Source organism: Coregonus clupeaformis, chromosome 25 (assembly GCF_020615455.1).
Source record: "Coregonus clupeaformis isolate EN_2021a chromosome 25, ASM2061545v1, whole genome shotgun sequence".
NCBI classification, from domain to species: domain Eukaryota; kingdom Metazoa; phylum Chordata; class Actinopteri; order Salmoniformes; family Salmonidae; genus Coregonus; species Coregonus clupeaformis.
In genome coordinates this window covers 35,906,147-35,920,462 of record NC_059216.1, presented here as the reverse complement: position 1 = coordinate 35,920,462, position 14,316 = coordinate 35,906,147, and the positions used below count along the sequence as shown (strand labels likewise).

The 14,316-nt window shown below is 43.3% G+C and overlaps 1 protein-coding gene across 4 annotated transcripts in view; it reads right to left on the bottom strand.

Annotated features, from left to right (window-relative positions):
* Positions 1-14,316, bottom strand: part of LOC121539606 (SAM and SH3 domain-containing protein 1-like) — an 85,723-nt gene that overhangs the window by 26,507 nt on the left and 44,900 nt on the right. Inside the window, exon 1 of one of the 4 annotated variants that reach the window (XM_045207578.1) lies at positions 5,639-5,776. The exons of the other annotated variants lie outside the window; for them this stretch is intronic. The gene's annotated coding sequence lies outside the window, so the exon portion shown is untranslated. Of the gene's footprint in view, positions 1-5,638; positions 5,777-14,316 lie in introns of those variants that run through there. 4 annotated transcript variants of the gene reach the window in all.

The following is a 14,316-nucleotide window of genomic DNA, read 5'->3' as shown; positions in this document are numbered from 1 at the left end:
CCTGCATTTAGCGCCATCCATCATTCCTTCAATTCTGACCAGTTTCCCAGTCCCTGCCGATTAAAAACATCCCCACAGCATGATGCTGCCACCACCATGCTTCACTGTGTGGATGGTGTTCTCGGGGTGATGAGAGGTGTTGGGTTTGCGCCAGACATAGCGTTTTCCTTGATGGCCAAAAAGCTCAATTTTAGTCAGATCTGACCAGAGTACCTTCTTCCATATGTTTGGGGAGTCTCCGACATGCCTTTTGGCGAACACCAAACGTGTTTGCTTATTTTTTTCTTTAAGCAATGGCTTTTTTCTGGCCACTCTTCCGTAAAGCCCAGCTCTGTGGAGTGTATGGCTTAAAGTGGTCCTATGGACAGATATTCCAATCTCCTCTGTGGAGCTTTGCAGCTCCTTCAGGGTTATCTTTGGTCTCTTTGTTGCCTCTGATTAATGCCCTCCTTGCCTGGTCCATGAGTTTTGGTGGACGGCCCTTCTTGGCAGGTTTGTTGTGGTGCCATATTCTTTCAATTTTTTTATAATAGATTTAATGGTGCTCCGTGGGATGTTCAAAGTTTCTAATATTTTTTTATAACCCAACCCTGATCTGTACTTCTCCACAACTTTGTCCCTGACCTGTTTGGAGAGCTCCTTGAATTTTCATGGTGCCGCTTGCTTGGTGGTGCCCCTTGCTTAGTGGTGTTGCAGACTCTGGAGCCTTTCAGAACAGGTGTATACAGTGAGGGAAAAAAGTATTTGATCCCCTGCTGATTTTGTACGTTTGCCCACTGACAAAGAAATGATCAGTCTATAATTTTAATGGTAGGTTTATTTGAACAGTGAGAGACAGAATAACAACAAAAAAATCCAGAAAAACACATGTCAAAAATGTTATGAATTGATTTGCATTTTAATGAGGGAAATAAGTATTTGAAAGATTTCTGGCTCCCAGGTGTCTTTTATACAGGTAACGAGCTGAGATTAGGAGCACACTTTTAAAGGGAGTGCTCCTAATCTCAGCATGTTACCTGTATAAAAGACACCTGTCCACAGAAGCAATCAATCAATCAGATTCCAAACTCTCCACCATGGCCAAGACCAAAGAGCTCTCCAAGGATGTCAGGGACAAGATTGTAGACCTACACAAGGCTGGAAAGGGCTACAAGACCATCGCCAAGCAGCTTGGTGTGAAGCTGACAACAGTTGGAGCGATTATTCGCAAATGGAATATACACAAAAGAACTGTCAATCTCCCTCGGCTTGGGGCTCCATGCAAGATCTCACCTCGTGGAGTTGCAATGATCATGAGAACGGTGAGGAATCAGCCCAGAACTTCACAGGAGGATCTTGTCAATGATCTCAAGGCAGCTGGGACCATAGTCGCCAAGAAAACAATTGGAAACACACTACGCCGTGAAGGACTGAAATCCTGCAGCACCCGCAAGGTCCCCCTGCTCAAGAAAGCACATATACAGGCCCGTCTGAAGTTTGCCAATGAACATCTGAATGATTCAGAGGAGAACTGGGTGAAAATGTTGTGGTCAGATGAGACCAAAATTGAGCTCTTTGGCATCAACTCAACTCGCCGTGTTTGGAGGAGGAGGAATGCTGCCTATGACCCCAAGAATACCATCCCCACCGTCAAACATGGAGGTGGAAACATTATGCTTTGGGGGTGTTTTTCTGCTAAGGGGACAGGATAACTTCACCGCATCAAAAGGGACGATGGACGGGGCCATGTACCGTCAAATCTTGGGTGAGAACCTCCTTCCCTCAGCCAGGGCATTGAAAATGGGTCGTGGATGGGTATTCCAGCATGACAATGACCCAAAACACACGGCCAAGGCAACAAAGGAGTGGCTCAAGAAGCAGCACATTAAGGTCCTGGAGTGGCCTAGCCAGTCTCCAGACCTTAATCCCATAGAAAATCTGTGGAGGGAGCTGAAGGTTCTGAAAGGTTGGCTGAAAGTTCCCAAATGTCAGCCTCGAAACCTTAATGACTTGGAGAAGATCTGCAAAGAGGAGTGGAACAAAATCCCTCCTGAGATGTGTGCACACCTGGTGGCCAACTACAAGAAACGTCTGACCTCTGTGATTGCCAACAAGGGTTTTGCCACCAAGTACTAAGTCATGTTTTTCAGAGGGGTCAAATGCTTATTTCCCCTCATTAAAATGCAAATCAATTCAATTTTGACATGGGTTTTTCAGGATTTTTTTGTTGTTATTCTGTCTCTCACTGTTCAAATAAACCTACCATTAAAATTATAGACTGATCATGTCTTTGTTAGTGGGCAAACGTACAAAATCAGCAGGGAATCAAATACTTTTTTCCCTCACTGTATATAGTGAGATCATGTGACATTTAAATAAAGTCCACCTGTGTGCAATCTAACTAATTATGTGACTTCTGAAGGTAATTGGTTGCACCAGATCTTATTTAGGGGCTTCATAGCAAAGGGGGTGAATACATAAGCAAGCACCACTTTTCCGTTATTTATTTTTTTCATTTCACTTCACGAATTTCGACTATTTTGTGTATGTTCATTACATGAAATCCAAATAAAAATCCATTTAAATTACAGGTTGTAATGCAACAAAATAGGAAAAACGCCAAGGGGGATGAATACTTTTGCAAGGCACTGTACCTCTGCAGCAGACATATGGTGAGCAATATGTTTGGAACATCGAATCACAAAATCAGTACTGAATCGCAATACATGTAGAATTGTGAGAATCGCAATACGACACCTAAATATCGTAATAATATCGTATCATGAAGTCCTTGGCAATTCACAGCCCTACCGAACAGTCCTGTGTTGTGACCAGCAGTACTGTAGGCTGACTTGTCTCCTTCTCGTGGTATGGTACTGTATGACTGACTGGCTCAACTGTCCAGAAAAGAGAACCATTCATTGAGTTGGTTAAATGACATGATGCCATGAGGTCAGAAACAGCCTGAAATCCAGCTGCGTCCCAAATGGGACCCTATAATGGCCCATAGGGCTCTGGTAAAAAATTATGCACTATATATGGAATAAGGTGCCATTTGGGACGCAGGGCTTTTCTTTTCACCAGTTGAGTTGAGGAATGAATGAATGAATAGGCTGTGGTCCAGTGAGAGGCATAGTACTGTGTCAGGCCACAGACAGACTGCCACTGCATGCTTCTTATAAACAGTCCATTGTGGTCTGACCACATGATATCTCATGTCCCCAAGTGCTTCTTTGGCATGGTATGTATGTTACTGTTCAAAACAACATGTCCTACATCATCATAGCTAGTATACTATATGATCCTGTGTGGCTCAATTGGTAGAGAATGGCGCTTGCAACGCCAGGGTTGTGGGTTCGATTCCCACAGGGGACCAGTACGAAAATGTATGCCCTCACTACTGTCGGTCACTCTGGATAAGAGTGTCTGCTGAAAGACTAAAATGTATACAAAATAGCTCTCTAGAAGTCTTCACTTCTCACATTATGCTCTTGTGAATGTAACATTAATGGTTATATTTTCCATTCAAGATCCTGCTAAATACTTTCTTTGGTATACAACAGTCTGATGCTTGTCAGTCAGAGAAGAGGGAAAGCTATAACATGGCACCTTTGTTATGACACTCAGACAAACAGTAGGCCAGTATGGATGGGTTGCAGATGCCCTGTGCATGTCCTGACAGGGGGAATCCCAATAGAAACGACTTAACAATAGCATCAGGGCTTCCTTACATCTATAAACTAACTCTTTATAACGAAGCAGTAACAGAGGCAGCCCCCTGTAACAGGGTCTCATCAGATCAGAGAAGTGAAAAGGAGAGTGTTGGTGTCATGTTACCGGCTGACAACGATTGGATAGGGAACGTCTCTGTGAAGACAAACGATCTTCCTTGACTCGTGTCCTGAGGCCTCTGTGTGTCTGATGATAAGAGATCCGTCTTATGTTGCTCCTTTCAGAAGCAACACTACAGTGGATACGTTACCTGACCCCTTGTGATGGAACGGTCTATCCATCTGGGGCTGCTCTAAGTAGCACACACCTCAGGTGAGACCTGAATGGCTATGCTTCAGATGGAGCATAGCATTCAAATCTTTACATTTAAAATCAATAATAATATAATATGCCATTTAGCAGTCACTTTTATCCAAAGCAACTTAGTCATGCGTGCATACATTTTACGTACGGGTGGTCCCGGGAACCTAACCTACTATCTTGGCGTTGACGTCCAGTCCGGACCAAATCTGAACCAATCATGTATGTTTATGCTTGATTTCAACGTCTATGGACGTTGAAATCAAGGCCAGGGCGGACTGGCCAAATATCAGCTACTTTTCAACGTCCATGGACGTCCGGTGTCGGTCAGTGCTCAGTAGGTAAGGATGCTGGTTACAGTAAATGGAAAGAGGGTAGGTGTTATGGTGGATGTCAGTAAGAGCCGGGATAGGGGATATTAACGAGATAGAGAGAGGCAGAGAGAGAGAAAGGGAGGGGTTGTCCAGACGACAGAAAGAGAAAGAACTCAGTTATGAGTTGAATGTAACAGTATGCCAGTGGAAGGGACGACTGTAGTAGGTGACCCAACTGTGAATTGTAGCCAATTCAATTGCAGTAATTCTGTTACTGATTTTTCTGAAATTCGTTTACCAATTTGGTAACAGAATTTCTAGTTTTAATCACTTAATAATTAATGTCTTGATATTAGTTGGCAGGGTTCTTTACTTCAACATGTTTGTGTTTTGATGCATTTCTAATACCTTAAGACTTTTTCTGGTAGATCTTTTCTAAAATACCTATTTTTCATCTGTTTGACCAGAAATCAAAGCCTTTGCTTATTCCTAATATTTAGGATAGAAAATGGTTGAAAAATGTATATATGCCTTAATTTCTCAAAAATAGACTCTTAGCTTTCATTTGACTCCAGAATTGACGAGCACCTATGAACTTCACATGTTGGTGCTCATGGGCCCTTTTATATGGAAAATTACCCTATGCACAATTTCAACAGAACATTTTACAAAAACACATTTCCTTAAAGAGCAGTGCAGATGCAAAGTTTACCAAACTTTGCATCTGCACTGTTCTTCAATTAAATGTGTTTTTGTAAAAATGTTCAGTGGAAATTGTTAAAAGTCACACTTGTGCATAGACTTGTATGGTTTGTTTAACTTTGCAATCATTGTTTTTTATTTGGCATGCATTTTACCGCATCACTCTGTTACCATGGAATTGTCCATATCCCTTTGTGTCATGTATCAACACAGTCTAATAACATGGGACTGGGTCATACCATACGTCATAGCTATTATGTATACCACTACACAGTCTTTAAGCTGGGTCATACACACCATACACAGCTTGGCGAAACAGGACGAGACTAAGGAAGGAACCACAGATACAGCAAATAAAAGCGGTTCCAATTATTATGATCAAGCTTCTCCACAGCCACTAAAGAAGTCTACATCATTAAAGAACTTCCATGACTTTTTATCCTATGAAAGAAGGCTACCATCGGCAAACCAACACTAAATGAACAGACTTAGTTAAACTTATCTTCCAACTGTAAATGCAAAAACTGAATTGAAAAAAATAAAATAACTTATTTTCCAGTTGAGAGAGTAAATGGGAAAAGAAAAGAGGTCCTTTAAAATTCTAAACTCACCACAAGTTGGCAGCGTCCTCCAGTTGTGCTACACAGCTGGAACGACAGTCAGTCTCCTCTTTCTCTTTTCAAACTTGACTGAACAATGCAACTCAAAGAGGAATGCCCAGCACACATAAAATATAGCCAGGGGACGACCACAGAATGACGCTGGAGATGCAGTGAGGATGGGGCTCTGTGTGTGGCTGCTGTAAGGAACGGGGTGGAGCTTTCTGTTCCAGCGGCAAGGACAGCTCACTACCACACATTGACTCACTGTTCATTCCCTACTAGATAACATAAACCACTCTCTGCTGAGTGTTAGGATGTTTTTGGTGTGTGTGTGTATGTGAGTGTAATTCCGATTGGTTAAGGGTTACGTTTTTGGATAGCGTTAAAACAGAAACAACTCGATGGCTAAGTTTATGCATTAATTCCGAAAGGTAAGGGTTTTTTATTTGTTTTAAAGAGTGCCTAGCACTGGGATTGAACCGGCGATCCTCGGAGACGGAGCTTGTGGCTTACACCCCATCCACCATCCCTCACAAGCCGCGAGTCTACTTGATGGCAATAGTGCTCACCGTTGCCCCTATTGGCCAGTATTGAATACCTGGACGAACATCGAATATTGCATTGCAACCTGACTGGTGTGTGTGTATACCACATGTATTCTCCCGACAAACCATTTTACGAGTTTTAACCACAAAAGGTTAAAACATGGATGAGGACTTTCTACCACAAATATTTGACGCTAAATGAGTATGGGGCAAAATGAACTTAGAAACAGCAGAAAAGGGGCAAGATTTAGTGACGATCATTCAACCCAACATCTCACTAAACACCAGCAGAGGGCAGCAAAAGGCAACTAAACTAGCCCAAAGATTCTCCCCTTCTTGGTTCACAGAGGGTGAAGAAGACTGAGGGGAGATCAGGGGGCCAGGGTTCCGGTCTGGAAGGACGCTTTCCACTGTGCTCAGAGTGTACTTTCGGTACTGCAGTTTAGCTGGTCGAGCGCAAAAAGTATCATTGCCATTGACGGCCCCATTGAGAAGTCCAATAAAAAAATTCATAAAAAGACACCTTGGTTATAACATCATTTTTCCAGTAAATGTCTTCACTGACAGCCTAAGGTATTAACATTTTGGATGATCATATAATGTCTGCCATGCTTCTGCTCGCACTTGCGCCAATGCGCACTGAGTGCGCAGGTGTTATCGTCTCTGTAAAGCAGATGTCAGCGACCACGAAACTGCGTATGCGAACGCGAGTCGATTACCTTGAAAACAGCGGTCGGCCATCAGTGGGAAGCCAGTAAAAAGTTTATTTTAAAAAGTATTCTAAAGAAATACATACTATTCAAGATGACAAAGCATAATGTCTTTATAAGATCGAACAATCAATTCATGGGCAAAGGGTGGCAATCTAAACAGCCTCTGGTGAGAATCTCTTAATCCTCCTAAAACAAACATAAATCATAATCAATAAACGTCTACACGTAAATCAACATAGTCCGATTTACAGGTATAGAACAGTTTACTGCACTAATAAAATCACCACAGTAAAACTCGGGAGATTAACAGTATGATGCCTTCCCCATCAGGGACTAAATTCCAAATTGTTGATATCCACAACAAATATGCAGATCTTTGTTTGACCTTCTGTGACTGGCCCCAATATAAGCCTACTCGCCCTACTGTATGAGACAAAGGATGGAAAAATCCTGTGTCGGTCTTCTTATATTAACCCCAGTATCTCCAGTGTACAGCATAGCTATGGCAGGGCAGCCAGAAACAGAGAGTCATTAGATCGGTGGCAGAGATTATAGTGCAGGGGCAGATGGGAGGTGGATGAGTGAGGCAGGTGCGAGCTGCATACCCCCACCCCCCCCACACACAGGGCATGGCAATGTAGGCAGCTTGTGCCAGAGGGCAGTTTTCCGCCTGGATACACTGCACAGGGCTGGGTGTCACCTCAGTGCACCAGAGGACGGGGGATGGACAGGCGGAGGTGTACTGTCTGTCTGGGTCTGCCAGTTCCTCCTGAATATGATCATAAACTCCCCTGACTTCATCTGCACCGGGCTGGTAGGAGTCTGTTTGCCTTAGCTATGAAGCCTTAGGAGCTCAGTCTGTCTGTAAAGGGGTACAAGAATGTCTTAAAACGTATATTAAATACATTTGAAAAGAGTGTGAAAGATGCAGATTGAGAGCAAGAAGACTTTCACGTTAACCATTTTAGTGTGAGTGTGAGAGAGAGGTGCACAGTCTGTGGATGGCCCCCCAACGAGAGAACAGGAGAATCTGTAGAGGAGTTTAACCAGCCGAGGCTAGCTGTACTAAGTGGATTTTGACCCAAATGAGGCTTGAGGTTGATGAGGGACCACTCTGACATGCTGTCACTCAGTCACAGCAACACACTGCATATTAAAGAGAGCGCTTATTCAATCTGACCTAGTCTGGAATCACATTAACAGTATCCCTCCATCTCCCCAACCTCACTCTCCTCCTCCTCTCTCTCCCACTCTCCCTCCTCATCTTCCCTTCCTTCCTTCCCTCTTTCTCTTTCCATTAACTTTCTTCCATCCCCTCAGAGATAAATGTTTTCTACATTAAGAGACAATAGACCGGCATTACCACACAGAACAAACAAGTAGGTTAGTCCTTGCCATAATGTTATGCATATCAGCCTAGAGACACGTGTGCCACTGATGCCCTCTCCTGCATGAGCTCCTCCGCATAGGAGCTGGCTGCTCATACATTTATTATCGAATATAATTTCTTTAAAAGATTCACGGATGAAACAGAACTGTTGTAAAGGACCTGAATGAAACTAGAAGAGGATGGGAATAAGTGGAACGAACACTGAGCATTTCTATACATCAGTAGGCTAACTTTGCCCTACTCCAGAGGGATTGGGACAAACTTTCATAACAAGCGGACAAATGTCCCAAAACTATCTCTACAGACAAGAAGAGAATGAGAGAGAGAGAGACACACATAAATAGTGGCAGTAATTTTCCCTCTGTATGGTTGAGGAGCCTGCCTGTGGATTGTTCCACTTAGAGGAAGATTTATAATTCACGACCATTACATTTTTAATTTCCCCATCTTTTCTGCGTGAATCCTTTTTGTTTAAGCATTCTGCATTATTCAGGTTGAGATTATATTTTCATAAATTGGTCACTCAATTGGATCTTATCCAGTTCGATTGGAAACGGTCTCATCTCATCTACACAATATGGAAATATGAAATGGAATGCATGTTACTGTATCTTTCTTTCAGACTCACAATCTCAACCAATACTAGCTGGACACATAGCAGGAGACTGGTGGTGTCTGTGCATTGAAGTGACTGAACACACATTGACAGGTTTAAACCAGCCCAATGTGAGTCACCCACTCAGAGGCCTATGCTAGATATTGAATAAAAATGTTGTTTTCATAACCTGGTCATGGAGTTCTTATCTTATCTAGCTGTATTCCCAGTCATGTGACATCCATAGATCAGAGCCTAATACATTTATTTCAATTGACTGATTTCCTTATATGAACTGTAATTTTGTAAAATCTGAAATTGTTACGTTTATTTTTTTTGTTCAGTGTAGCTATGGAGGAGGTTGTCCTTGGGAGGACGGACAGAAAAAGGAGATGGGAAGGCTGAGAGTCAGTCTACTAAAGATCTAAATGAAGTAAGAGTCCTAGGCGAGAAACTTATTTTCACGATTTCAGTTATATTATCAAAATCAAAGCACGTTTTTGGGCTCATTCAGTAATTTATACCTGATTAAGTAGAAACCGGGTTAAACATATATTTTTAAAGTATAATTTATATTCCTAAAACATAAGTTGAAAATGATACTGTTGCTGCTTCCTCTTGTCAAATATTTGATATTACAGCCTTATTCTAAAATGGATTTTTTTTAAAATATCCTCAGCAATCCACACACAATCCACGATAATGACAAAGTGAAAACAGGCTTTTAGAAATGTTTGATAATTTATAAAACGTTAATAACAGAAATACCTTATTTGCATTTACCTGTTTCCATTGATCATCCTTGAGATTTTTCTACAACTTGGTTGGAGTCCACCTGTGGTAAATTCAATTGATTGGACATCATTTGGAAAGGCACATACCTGTCTATATAACGTCCCACAGTTGACAGTGCATGTCAGAGCAAAATCCAAACCATGAGGTTGAAGGAATTGTCCGAAGAGCTCCGAGACAGGATTGTGTCAAGGCACAGATCTGGGGAAGGGTACCAAAAAATGTATGCAGCATTGAAGGTCCCCAAGAACACAGTGTCCTCAATCATTCTTAAATGGAAGAAGTTTGGAACCACCAAGACTCTTCCTAGAGCTGGCCACCCGGCCAAACTGAGCAATTTCGGGGAGAAGGGCCTTGGTCAGGGAGGTGACCAAGAACCCGATGGTCCCTCTGACAGAGCTCTAGAGTTCCTCTGTGGAGATGGGAGAACATTCCAGAAGGACAACCATCTCTTCAGCACTCCACCAATCAGGCCTTTATAGTAGAGTGGCCAGACGGAAGTCACGCCTCAGTAAAAAGGCACATGACAGTCTGCTTGGAGTTTGCCAAAAGGCCCTTAAAAACTCTCAGACCATGAGAAACAAGATTCTCTGGTCTGATGAAAGCAAGATTGAAGTATTTGGCCTGAATGCCAAGCGTCACGTCCAGAGGAAACCTGGCACCATCCCTACGGAGAAGCATGGTGGTGGCAGCATCATGCAGTGTTTTTTTTTTCAGCGGCAGGGACTGGGAGACTAGTCAGGATCGAGGCAAAGATGAACGGCGAAAAGTACAGAAAGATCCTTGATAAAAACCTGCTCCAGAGCACTCACGACCTCAGACTGGGGCGAAGGTTAATCTTCCAACAGGACAACGACCCTAAGCACACAGCCAAGACAACGCAGGAGTGGCTTCGGGACAAGTCTCTGAATGTCCTTGAGTGGCCCAGCCAGAATCCAGCCTTGAACCCAATCTAAGACCTCTGGAGAGACCTGAAAATAGCTGTGCAGCAATGCTCCCCATCCAACCTGACAGAGCTTGAGAGGATCTGCAGAGAGGAATGGGAGAAACTCCCAAAAACAGGTGTGCCAAGCTTGTAGAGTCATACCCAAGAAGACTCAAGGCTGTAATCGCTGCCAAAGGTACTTCAACAAAGTACTGAGTAAAGGGTCTGAATACTTATGTAAAATGTGATATCAGTTTTTAATTTTTAACACATTAGTTTTGCTTTGTCATTATGGGGTATTGTGTGTCGATTGATGAGAAAAAAATACAATTTAATCCATTTTAGAATAATGCTGTAACGTAACAAAATGTTGAAAAGTCAAGGGGTCTGAATACTTTCTGAAGGCCACCATTGTTCCTGTACCCAAGAAAGCAAAGGTAACTGAACTAAATGACTATCGCCCCGTAGCACTCACCTCTGTCATCATGAAGCGCTTTGAGAGACTAGTCAAGGATAATATCGCCTCTGCCTTACCTGTCACCTAGATCCACTTCAATTTGCTTACCGCCCCAATAGATCCACAGACGATGCAATCGCCATCACACTGCACACTGCCCTCTCCCATCTGGACAAGAGGAATACCTATGTAAGAATGCTGTTCATTGACTATAGCTCAGCATTCAACACCATAGTACCCTCCAAGCTCATCATTAACTCAAGGCCCTGGGTCTGAACCCCGCCCTGTGCAACTGGGTCCTGGACTTACTGACGGGCCGCCCCCAGGTGGTGAAGGTAGGAAACAACATTTCCACTTCGCTGATCCTCAACACTGGGGCCCCACAAGGGTGCGTGCTCAGCCCCCTCCTGTACTCCCTGTACACCCATGACTGCGTGGCCAAGCACGTCTCCAACTCAATCATCAAGTTTGCAGATGACAGAACAGTAGTAGGCTTGATTACCAACAATGACAAGACCGCCTACAGGGTGGAGGTGAGGGCTCTGGGAGTGTGGTGCCAGGAAAATAACCTCTCACTCAACGTCAACAAAACAAAGGAGATGATAGTGGACTTCAGGAAACAGCAGAGGGTGCACCCCCCTATCCACAATCGACGGGACCGCAGTGGAGAAGGTGGAAAGCTTCAAGTTCCAATTGAGAGCATCCTGTCGGGCTGTATCACCGCCTGGTACGGCAACTGCACCGCCCGCAACTGCAGGGCTCTCCAGAGGGTGGTGCGGTCTGCCGAACGCATTACCGGGGGCAAACTACCCGCCCTCCAAGACACCTACAGCACCCGATGTCACAGGAAGGCCAAAAAGATAATCAAGGACATCAACCACCCGAGCCACTGCCTGTTCACTCCGCTATCATCCAGAAGGCGAGGTCAGTACAGGTGCATCAAAGCTGGGACAGAGACAATGAAAAACAGCTTCTATCTCAAGGCCATCAGACTGTTAAATAGCCATCACTAGCACATTAGAGGCTGCTGCTGCCTATTGAAATCACTGGCCACTTTAAGAAATGGAACACTAGTCACTTTAATAATGTTTACATATCTTGCACTACTCATCTCATATGTATATACTGCATTCTATTCTATAATATTCTACTGTATCTTAGTCCATGCCGCTCTGTCATTGCTTGTCCATATACAGTGGGGAAAAAAGTATTTAGTCAGCCACCAATTGTGCAAGTTCTCCCACTTAAAAAGATGAGAGGCCTGTAATTTTCAGCATAGGTACACGTCAACTATGACAGACAAAATGAGAAAATAAAATCCAGAAAATCACATTGTAGGATTTTTAATGAATTTATTTGCAAATGATGGTGGAAAATAAGTATTTGGTCAATAACAAAAGTTTCTCAATACTTTGTTATATACCCTTTGTTGGCAATGACACAGGTCAAACGTTTTCTGTAAGTCTTCACAAGGTTTTCACACACTGTTGCTGGTATTTTGGCCCATTCCTCCAAGCAGATCTCCTCTAGAGCAGTGATATTTTGGGGCTGTCGCTGGGCAACACAGACTTTCAACTCCCTCTAAAGATTTTCTATGGGGTTGAGATCTGGAGACTGGCTAGGCCACTCCAGGACCTTGAAATGCTTCTTACGAAGCCACTCCTTCGTTGCCCGGGCGGTGTGTTTGGGATCATTGTCATGCTGAAAGACCCAGCCACGTTTCATCTTCAATGCCCTTGCTGATGGAAGGTGGTTTTCACTCAAAATCTCACAATACATGGCCCCATTCATTCTTTCCTTTCCACGGATCAGTCGTCCTGGTCCCTTTGCAGAAAAACAGCCCCAAAGCATGATGTTTCCACCCCCATGCTTCACAGTAGGTATGGTGTTCTTTGGATGCAACTCAGCATTCTTTGTCCTCCAAACACGACGAGTTGAGTTTTTACCAAAAAAGTTATATTTTGGTTTCATCTGACCATATGACATTCTCCCAATCCTCTTCTGGATCATCCAAATGCACTCTAGCAAACTTCAGACGGGCCTGGACATGTACTAGCTTAAGCAGGGGGACACGTCTGGCACTGCAGGATTTGAGTCCCTGGCGGCGTAGTGTGTTACTGATGGTAGGCTTTGTTACTTTGGTCCCAGCTCTCTGCAGGTCATTCACTAGGTCCCCCCGTGTGGTTCTGGGATTTTTGCTCACCGTTCTTGTGATCATTTTGACCCCACGGGGTGAGATCTTGCGTGGAGCCCCAGATCGAGGGAGATTATCAGTGGTCTTGTATGTCTTCCATTTCCTAATAATTGCTCCCACAGTTGATTTCTTCAAGCCAAGCTGCTTACCTATTGCAGATTCAGTCTTCCCAGCCTGGTGCAGGTCTACAATTTTGTTTCTGGTGTCCTTTGACAGCTCTTTGGTCTTGGCCATAGTGGAGTTTGGAGTGTGACTGTTTGAGGTTGTGGACAGGTGTCTTTTATACTGATAACAAGTTCAAACAGGTGCCATTAATACAGGTAACGAGTGGAGGACAGAGGAGCCTCTTAAAGAAGAAGTTACAGGTCTGTGAGAGCCAGAAATCTTGCTTGTTTGTAGGTGACCAAATACTTATTTTTATATATTTATTTGGAAATAAATTCATTAAAAATCCTACAATGTGATTTTTCTCAATTTCTCTGTCATAGTTGATGTGTAACTATGATGAAAATTACAGGCCTCATCTTTTTAAGTGGGAGAACTTGCACAATTGGTGGCTGACTAAATACTTTTTTCCCCCACTGTATTTATATATTCTTAAATTCCATTCCTTACTAGATGTGTGTGTATTGGGTATATTTTGTGAAAATGTTAGATATTACTTGTTAGATATTACTGCACTGTCGGAGCTAGAAGCACAAGCATTTCGCTACACCCGCAATAACATCTGCTAAACACGTGTATATGACAAATAATATTTGATACTGTATATCTGGGGAAGGGTATAAAACAATTTCTAGAGTGTTGAAAGTTTCCAAAAGCACAGTGGTCTCCATCACTGGGAAATTGAAAAAATATGGAACTACCCAAACCAAACTGAGAAACCGGGCAAGAAGGACTTTGGTCAGGGAGGTGACCAAGAACCCAATGACAGAACTACAGAGTTCCTTGGTTGGCTGAGATGGGAGAACCTGCCAGAAGGACAACAGTACCTACAGCACCTCACCAATCTGGGCTTTATGGGAGTGGCCAGATGGAAGCCACTCCTGAGAAAAAGGCACGTGAAAGACTGGGAG